Raw genomic sequence first — 9,723 nt, 5'->3', positions numbered from 1 at the left:
TTTTATATGCCAATTGTAGCTTAATAGAGCTGGGGAAAATTTTTTCAAAAAATTGAAATGTCAAAAAAATGACAGTAAATTTCACCCACCCTCCTCCCCAAGGAAAGAAGTTAGTGCAAGAGATTTGTTGCCTCTGTTTGCTATGGACATATTAATGAAGAGGGTGATGTGGCAGAGGAAAAGGGAGAGGGGAGTGGGGAGGGAGAAGAAGGAAACGGGGTAAGCGGAGAGGGGAAAGGGGAGAGAAAAACATCAAACTTTCTGAACAGCTATTTAAAATAAAGTGAGCAATCCAAATTATCCCCCACCTGCTTTCTTCTAATTTCAGATGTTCTAAATTCTAAATCAACCAGAAGTATATTAATTATAAATACGACCAGTGTTAAAGCCAATATACTGATTTTAGTTTTATTCCTTTTTAACAATACAAGTGAAGTTTTCATTTTCTATGTGCATTTTTAGTACACTGGGGCCTATGCATAAACATTGTATAACACACATTTGAGACCATTTTTAAGACTTAGAATGTTATTTGACAAGTATATTTTGATAAAAGTTTTATTCTTATTATATTTTTGCTTCTGTGACATACTATTGGGCATATATATGATTTCTTTGGATTCTACATAAAAAATAAAGCCTCAAATATCTAAAGCAAAATGTGATTTGCTTTTAACCTGATTTCCAGGAATGCATTGGACAGGATTGAGATGCAAATGAAACAAACACGAAATTGGAATAAATTGAAATGCAGGCAGTCCCCTGCTTTTAGATTCAGGGAGTTCCTGAAAACCAGACTTGTTATTTTCACATTTTAATGAGTGATTACTTTTAATGGGAAAAGGGTTTTGACTTGCAAGTCTAGAACTGTTCTGTTTTACTGCCATAATGAGTGTCGGAGGGTGATTCATCTCCATGCAAAGGAAATGGTCCGTTTATTGGAAGTTTCCTAATTTCTTTTCTAGGACAATGTCATATCTGCATTATGAGTAATCAACTATATATATCATTATGTTTCCAAGAGTGTAAATTTATCAGCGTAAACATAACGGTTACGATGTTTCCCAAATCTTCCTGGAATATACTTTTATGAAGGACACAAAAGATGTTGTTGACTTGATTTCTTTACAAAAAATATCAGTGAAGGTACTCTCTTGATTTCTTTTTTAATGATTCTTAAATGTCCTGAACCTTTTCCTGGACTTGAAATGATGTGCCTATCTTAAGTGCGGGGAAAGGGGGAGAACGAGCTACGTGACAGCTGAGCGACGGCAGGAGGGGCTGGGGCTGGAGCTTCAGAGCACCTTGAGGCAAAAGTCCACAAACCCAGTGGCAGAACCCAACAAAAATGTTTGTAAGCCCGTGTTACCAAAGTGGTAAAGATAATAGTATTATTTTAGGAAACTTATATTTGTTTTCACCTTCATACTTTATTTTGTTCACTACAGTTTCTATCCTCTAGCCATTCTACAGACCCCAGAGAATATTGTCTTAAAAATGTATGAAACAATATATGTTTATTGTTAAATATGAGGAAATGTAAATAATGAAAAAATAATGGGGTGGGGAAGAAAAGAACTAACCTATTTTGGAAAATAGTATTTTTAAAGCAAAAGACCAAAAGAATTGTATACACATGCTGTCTTCTCATTAGTAATTATTTTTTTCTTGTAGCAATATGGGTTAGCAATTCTGAGACTGCTTTTTGGGTGTACTAGGATTACACAAATAAGTAAAACATATTGTAGATAATTAAAACCACATTTCTTACGGTCGGAAAAAAAATGTTACAAATGAGGAATAGGAAAAGGCTAAAATGAACGCTGTGGTGTTGAATTGAAATTGGAGTCATCAGTATGAACCTGTGGTTTTTAATATAGTTTTACAGATAGTTACACAGATAAATATAGATGTGTGTGTATATGTGGTTGACTGTACATACATAGATTTTTTAACATGTCCACTGAGGGTGCCTAGAAGAAAGGCAAACCCAGTAGCAATGAGCATACCTAGTGCCCAGACCTTGGTTTCTAAATATCATTCTCCAACTAAAAAAAAACAGGTCTCTGGAGAAATAGTTGATTCCCATACTGGGTTAGGGAAAATACAAGATCTTAGAATATCTTTTTGTACCAGAAAATAAGGAAGTGATTGAAAAAGAATGGATTATGTTGAAAGGACAGGACTCACACTAAAGGAGCTCCTGGTGGCCAAACCTGGAACAAAATAGATGAGAGTATTGATTTATAACCAATAGAATAAAATGAATATTTACAAGCCCATATTGATATAAATAAATAATCAGACAAGTAGAAAAATGGGGGAGAAGAGAGATAACTCTTTCTTACAGAAGAATTCCAATTCATCAACATAGAAGAGGCAAAGGAAATACAAACTTTATTAGGTAATCCCCACAGTAGTAATTGTAGGCACAATCCATGGATGGTTGCTAAATTAGCAGGTAAAAGTTTTAGGAGAAGCAGGGCATGTGCATAATTTCAAAAGGTCTTACACAATATATTTATTAAATACAAAGGGAAAACAGGGAGATAATTAGCAAACACCAACTTAAAATTATTAATGTTAATATCATCATAATTAAGATCTTTCAACATCAGGTATACTATATTATGATGCAGAGGATACCAATTCTGTGATAGCCTTGCCCAAAATGCATAACTTCAGTTTAATTATGAGAAAATATTAGTAAAACCCAAATCGACAAACATTCTGCCAAACCATTGACCAGCAGTCTTCAAAAGTGTCAAGGTCAGGAAAGTTAAGACTGGGGAACTGTCACAGATTGGAGAAAACTAAGAAAACATGATGATTAAATGCAATGTAGGATCCTGGTTTGGGTCCTGGAACAGAAAAAGGACATCAGTGGAAAAATTGGTGAAATTTGAATAAGGTCTGTACTTTAGCTTATAGTATGTACCAATATTAATTTCCTGGTTTCAAAAATTGTATTCAGATTATGTAGGATATTAACATTAGGAGAAGCATGGCAAAGACTATATGGGAAGTCTGCATAGTAGTCTTTCTACAACACTTCTGTTGTAGAAAGATTTAGACATCTCAAAATAAAAAAAAATTTAAAAATACAATTAAAACCATGTGAAATCCCATCTCTGGAAAATGCCGATATGACTCTTCATGACTTTTTCCTATGTGTGTACATATTTTAAACAACGACAAAAATTTTTCCTTGGTGGTTAAGAGTACAGACTCTGGAATAAGAACCCCAGTTCTCCTACCTATGAGCTTTGTTACCTTGGAAAAATTTCCTTGCATCTGTAGCTTATTGGAACAATAGGAAGAGTAATGATGGTAGCACCCTTACAGGCGTGAAGATTACATGAGTTAATACATTTAAAGCACTCAACACTATAACTAGCACATAGTAAGTTCTCAATAAAGGCTAGTCATTGTAAAGATGGCTTATTGTTTTGTAACCCTGGACTAGGTAAGTGTTTAAGGACACTAGCATGCATTTAATGGCATGCATGAGATACTTGCGTAGGTAAGAAACATTCCTGGACTAAAGGAAGTAAAATCCTAGTTGCAAGATTCTAGAATTACACTACATAACACTAATATAATTACCTTGCCTTTTGCCTAACTGGAAAGTATTGAAGTTGAAACTCTTCCGTGTTATCAGTTACGACTCTAAATGTAATTATATACAACCACAATTGAATTGTGTTTATTTTCTTCTTTAATAACATGAGCATTGTATTTAAACAATTATAGAGTAAGATTATATGGAAATGGCGTAATAAAAACCAAATATGTTTGATTCCCACTGACTTCCTTTCTGAAAGTTCAGAAACAACAGGGAATCAAAACAACAACAGAGCCAGCAGCACCCATTGCCAGAAGCCATAATCCAACAAGTCTGGAAATCCTTTGCCTCGACGTGACATGCTGAATTAGCTGGCCCCAAAGGGCAACAGCATCTCTAATAAGCCGAGTAGATTTTGAGAATCTGGTCAGCATTCTTGGAAGTTAGTGAACACAGAGCCAATGCTAGAACCCAGTCCAATGACCTTTCCCAAATCTTCAAGTGAACAGTGGTGCATTGAAAGGAGGAAAAGCAAGGTCACTTCCTGTCTGGGAAAAGTCTGATAGTCCATTCTGTGAGTTAAGATTACTGGAGACATTGAGACCCTCATATTTAAGCTTTGTAAAGATTAAAGCAGCAGCAATATCATACGGCTGGCTTTTTCCCTTGTCACCCGTCCCATCCATATTGTTCAGGCTAAAGCATTATTGGACAGATGGGCAATGTCCTGATTATAGGAAAACAAAATAACAAGTCAGTGGAAGACCAAATTGCTAGAGAAAGAAATTTCAGAGGTATCACTGTGTGTTGAAAACTCCTTACCGTGAGAGAGAACTTATCTCTAAAGCCCACTGGCATGTTGGGAACATGGTAGATGATTTTACATGAACAGTTCTTCAGGGAAACGTAGAAGGGTAAGCTCATAGCTGATTAAGTAAATATAGATTTATCCATAATTAACACAAGATCATGTAGTTTTTGTCACAATAAATTGCTTTCTGTTTTTCTTTTCCCATTTGGTCTTCTTTAAGTCCATAAAATGCCAATATTGGAAAGAGTCATTTCACTAAATTTTACTTTTAACTGGTGTCACAGAAACCTGGTAAAACCACTCCGACTGTTTTTAATTAACTTCCCAACAGTACAGGGAGTGTGTCGACTTCAGCTCTGAAATACCTATCTCTACTTGCTGGATTCTTCTTTCTCCTTTCCCACTGTCTTTATCTTTTCTCCTCTGCACTATGCAGTGTCCTCAAATAGTCTTCCTCTTTTTATTCCCTTCCCTGTTGTGAGCTGTTTTTTAAGTCCTAAATAATTATGTCGTTTCTCTGGATTGGATTCTTTGATAGGTCTCCCTTTCCTACAGATTGAAATCCAACTTCTTAGAATGACTAGCAAGGATTTTCACAATTCTTCACAACCTGTCTTTCCAGTCTCACCTACCAAAATTATGTTTCATATCCTGTGCTACATGACACACACCATATCCTTTCATGCCTTCATGTCTTTGTGTTGCTTGCTCCTTCCAGCTGAATTGCCTTCTCCCTCACTTCTGCAATGGTAATTTGCTGGTATTCGAATCATTCTTTCTATCCTAGCTTGAATATATTTTTCTCTGATGCTCTTCTCTTTATTCTTACCCAGTTTGAATTAATCACTGTCTTATTGCTCTACTTATACAACTACTACAGAGCATATCATAGAACATCATATTTAATTGTGCATGTAGAATATGAGTTCCCTGAGAGCAAGCTCCATGTATTACTCATGTTGGTTTATCCCAGCTTTTCTATACTTAGTAGGAATTTAATAAATGTATGTATGAGTAGATGAATAGACAAATAACTGTGACCCAGGGCCTCAGGTACTCCTCAGAGACTTAGGTAAATTTAGACTAAACTGATTGATGTTTGGATAACACTATTCTTCAATCTGTGGGACCATCCCTTGCATTATGGACATTAAGCCTATAAATGGTGCTCTGCGGTTGTCATGACAATCTAAAACACAGCCACACATTGCTCTCTACCTCCTGTAAGGGTGGTACTTTCCTGGTTGTAAACAATTGCTGGCTTATCCTTTCATTGTGTTTCATAAGAAATCCAAACAGACTTGTGATCTTATGAGGAAAGAGTTGCGGAGTAGAACATCTTGCATTGCACAGGATTCTCTCAGCTCCCTGGCAGCACCTCTCCATTTTCTCCCCAAACTTCACACTTCCAACACTTGATCCCTCTTCTGACTTCTGTTCTACAGGAAGTACTATCCAGTCCCTTTCATGCTAATTCCTTTTCCTAAGGAAAGTGTCCCCACCTGAATGGTCTGTCTTCTTTTCCCTTATATTCCATGGAAAGTCTTATCATTGTATTATTAAAGCAAATATTATATATTATGTTAATAATCAAATCAGAGTTCTAAATTTCCTATAGGCATCCTCAAATATTGCTTATAAGTTCCTGGGAAAGCCCATTCTATTTAGGGGCCTATTATGAACTGAATGTTTGTGTCCCCCGGCATCTTTCCCAAATTCATACCTTGAAGTCCTAATGCCCAGTGTGGCCGTATTTGGAGATGGTGCTTTTAAGGCACAAAATTAGGGTTAAATGGGGTTATAGGGGTAGACCCTGATCCAATAGGATCAGTGCCTTTATAAGAAAAGACACCTGTGCTTGGTCCCTCTTTCCCTCTCTCTGGGTACACACGAAGGAAAGGCCATGGGAGCATGCAGCTAGATGATGGCTTTGAATGAGCCAAGAGAAGAGGTCTCAGAATGAAACCTGTGTTGTCTCTTTTCCCATCGTTATGGCGTGCGGTACCATGAGCAGCAAAGTCTCCTATGACACCGTGTACAAGGCACTGTGGGAAGTCCTGCATGCAACCAGTGCAAATGCCAGAAGTTTTTGGATATGGTGGAGCTGCAGATCAGCTTGAAGAACTAGGACGCTCAGAAGGACAAATGCTTCTTGGACACTGTCAGGCTTAAGTGCACTCCTCATCCCAAGTTCCCCATATGTGTTTTGGGAGACCAGCAGCACTGTGATGAGGCCAAACTGTGGATTTTGCCTACATGGACATCGAGGCGCTGAAAAAACTCAACAAGAATAAAAAATTAGTCAAGAAGTTGGCCAAGAAGTATGATGCTTTTTTGGCTTCAGAATCTCTGATTAAGCAGATCCCACGAATCCTGGGCCTGGGCCTGAATAAGGCTGGCAAGTTCCCTTCCTTGCTGACCCACAATGAGAACATGGTGGCCAAAGTAGATGAAGTGAAGTCCATGATCAGATTCCAGATGAAGAAGGTGCTGCGTTTGGCAATGGTTGTTGGCCATGTGAAGATGACAGATGATGAGCTTGTGTACAACATCCACTTAGCTGTCACTTTCCTGGTGTCAATGCTCAAGAAGAATTGGCAGAATGTCTGGGCTTTATACATCAAAGCACCATGGGCCCAGCTTAATAAACCCTGTGCTACCGTTACCTGTCTGTCTGTGACTAAGGAGAGGGAGGTGCTTTCTGAGCTGACATTGCATGCTATAGCACTGTGTGGATGATTGCAGTTTCTGGCACCCAGTGATGGGTGATCATTTTCTCCATACTGCAAACCAGGAAGTACGTTGCATCTACCTTCAAAACCATGCAGTCTGATTTATTATTTACATCTTTTGGATACTTACAACATGTGACAGTAGGGCTGCTAACCAGGACTCAAGCTTTTCTGAACCTAGAGAGGGGCAGATCTGGGCTAGGACACCAGCCTATAGTGTTCCCACTGCTTACTAGTGGAAAGAGGGGTAGGACCTTCACATTGAGGATGTTGACAGCCCTTGGCAGCATGCTTAATCTGTGGTCTGCAGTTGCTTCCCTTTATGCCATAGGTTCTTTTGTTTTGTTTTATCTCTCTAAATCATGCATCTGGGCTCTTGTTCTGTAGGGATGACAAGGAATGTTCCAAATGGAGATTGGGGTCCTAGATTCTTCCAATGGGAGTGGTCTGAAACCCTGATTGATCTAGAATTTGCTTGTCTGACCCAAATTGCATACTCTATATTCAGGGTAGTAATTTACTTTGTGAGATGGTTAGGAAGACACAAGTAGGAGACCTGGGCAATATTGTAATTCATCGACCTTGTTTTCTAGGGGGGTTTATTTAGCAAATGGGTAGAATCAGGCTGTGGAAACTTCCAGGTCCTCTGCCCTCCAGGTATGCTCTTCCCCCTTCCTGACCTGAGGCAGTTGCCTGTCAGAGTTCTGCCTCCAGCATCTAGTACTGGAAGTCAGTTTCTGGTGTGATGAGAAATACCTATGATTTAATCTTTGACTTGAATCTGCTTTGTTGAACTTTAGTAAAGTAACAAGTTCATCCCTCCATCTTTTAATACAGCTCAAAGGCTAATCCAAAGCACTAATAAAAATGCTACATCTTCTAGAAATAAGCTTGAATCATGAAGAATACAAGGTTTTCACACACACACACACACACACACACGCACACACACACAATGAAACCCATTGCTGGCATCTTGATTTTGGACTTCCAGCCTCCAGAAGGTAAATTTCTATTGTTTCAGTCACTCAGTGGGTATTTTGTTATGGCAGACCAAGCAAAGCGCTACAGGGCCCCGTATTCCTCAGTGTCAGGCATGAGAGAGCCGACATTAAGGAAATTAACTTTCCTTAATTAAGATGTAATAGTACAGAAGCCCAAATCACCTTCCTTCTCACCAAAGCCCTGCCTCTGGGGTCCCATTCTCATGCCCTAAGCTTCCCTGTAAGTCACTGCTTGGGGTATACTTGCTTCCTTCCCATGTTATTAGTCTGTGGCGTGTCTGGCTGGCCTCAGCTGTGTATCCTCATCTTGAGGGTTTCTTGCCTCACAGATTGTGCTGAGTCTTGGTTTACATGACCTGAGATTGGGACTGCAGAATCCCTGCTCTCACAGGCATTTTTCCACCTTTCCGCTCATCTTCTTCCTAAGCCCTACATGAGGGCTTGATGGGCGTTGGTACAGTGAGGTAGAAAGAGTCAAAGCCTGGCTTCAAAGAGTGCTGGGCAGTCTGCTGGGATGGGTTCTCAATGACTATGCTGCTGTTGGCCAAGAGAAGCTCAGTGTACTGAGGAATGCACCTAGCACCCGGCAGTGGAGTGACCCAATGTGGATCCTATGGATGAATGGGCACCCCTGAGATGCACATTGCATGAGAAGCTCAGTGTGCTGACACAGGGAGAAGCTGCCAGTGACCTGGAAACTGCAAAGTGAGAAGTCATGAGGGTAAGATGGGAGAGTCTGGGGGAAAGAAAGCCATGGGACAGCCTGTGCTCCAAGGAAGAAAGTGTGAATAAAAAGCTGCATGAGCTCATTTCTCAGAAGGGCTGTCTGATGACCAAGAAAGGGAGCAACATTTTGGATAGGCTTAGGAGAACCAGGGAGCCTTGACTATAAGTTTGCTAGTGATTGTGCTGGTGTCCTAGGTGGTAGGTCACAAAAGCTTGGTCAGCGGTCCTAAGGATGGTGGTACAAACTCAAAGACCCTTGTGAATGATCAGGAACAGAAACCCATACTCGCCACATCCTAGTATGCTGGGGCTGCAGTAACAAATTACCAGGGACCAGGTGGCTTAAACAACAAAAAGCCATTTCTTGCAGTTCTGAGAAGTTCTAGATCAAGTTGCAAGCAGATTCAGTGTCTGGTGAGAACCCACATCCTAGTTTGCCAATGGCTGTCTCTTGCTGTGTCCTCACATGGCCAAGAGAGAGAGGAAATAAGCACTCTCATGGTTCTTCTTCTAAGAGCACTAACCTCAACACGAGGACTCTACCCTTGTGCCCTATGATGTGTTAATTTGATTGGGTTAAGGGATGCTCAGATAGCTGGTAAAACATTATTTCTCAGTGTGTCTGTGAGGATGTTTCTGGAAGAAACCAGCATTCGAACTGATAGACTGAGTAAAGAAGAGTAGTCTCACCAATGCCAATGAGTATCATCAAATCTCTTGAGGGCCTGAATAGAGCAAAAAGGCTGAGAAAGGGCAAATTCACTCTCCACCTGAACCAAGATGTTCATCTTCTGCACTCGGACATTGGTGCTCCTGGTTCTCAGGCCTTTGAACTTATACTGAATTATACCACAGGTTCCCCTGGTTTTCTAGACAGCAGATTAT

At 39.7% G+C, this 9,723-nt stretch overlaps 1 pseudogene; it reads left to right on the top strand.

Moving 5' to 3' along the window:
• Nucleotides 1–4,166: 4,166 nt before the first annotated feature.
• On the top strand, nt 4,167–7,405 carry LOC123848362 (large ribosomal subunit protein uL1-like; annotated as a pseudogene).
• Nucleotides 7,406–9,723: the final 2,318 nt, after the last annotated feature.

This window comes from Mirounga angustirostris, unplaced genomic scaffold (genome assembly GCF_029215605.1).
Source record: "Mirounga angustirostris isolate CCGP_5_RB_7025 unplaced genomic scaffold, mMirAng1.0.hap1 SCAF_2, whole genome shotgun sequence".
NCBI classification, from domain to species: Eukaryota; Metazoa; Chordata; class Mammalia; order Carnivora; family Phocidae; genus Mirounga; species Mirounga angustirostris.
Note: the sequence above shows the minus strand (reverse complement) of the source record. Positions and strands in the feature narration are given on the sequence as shown.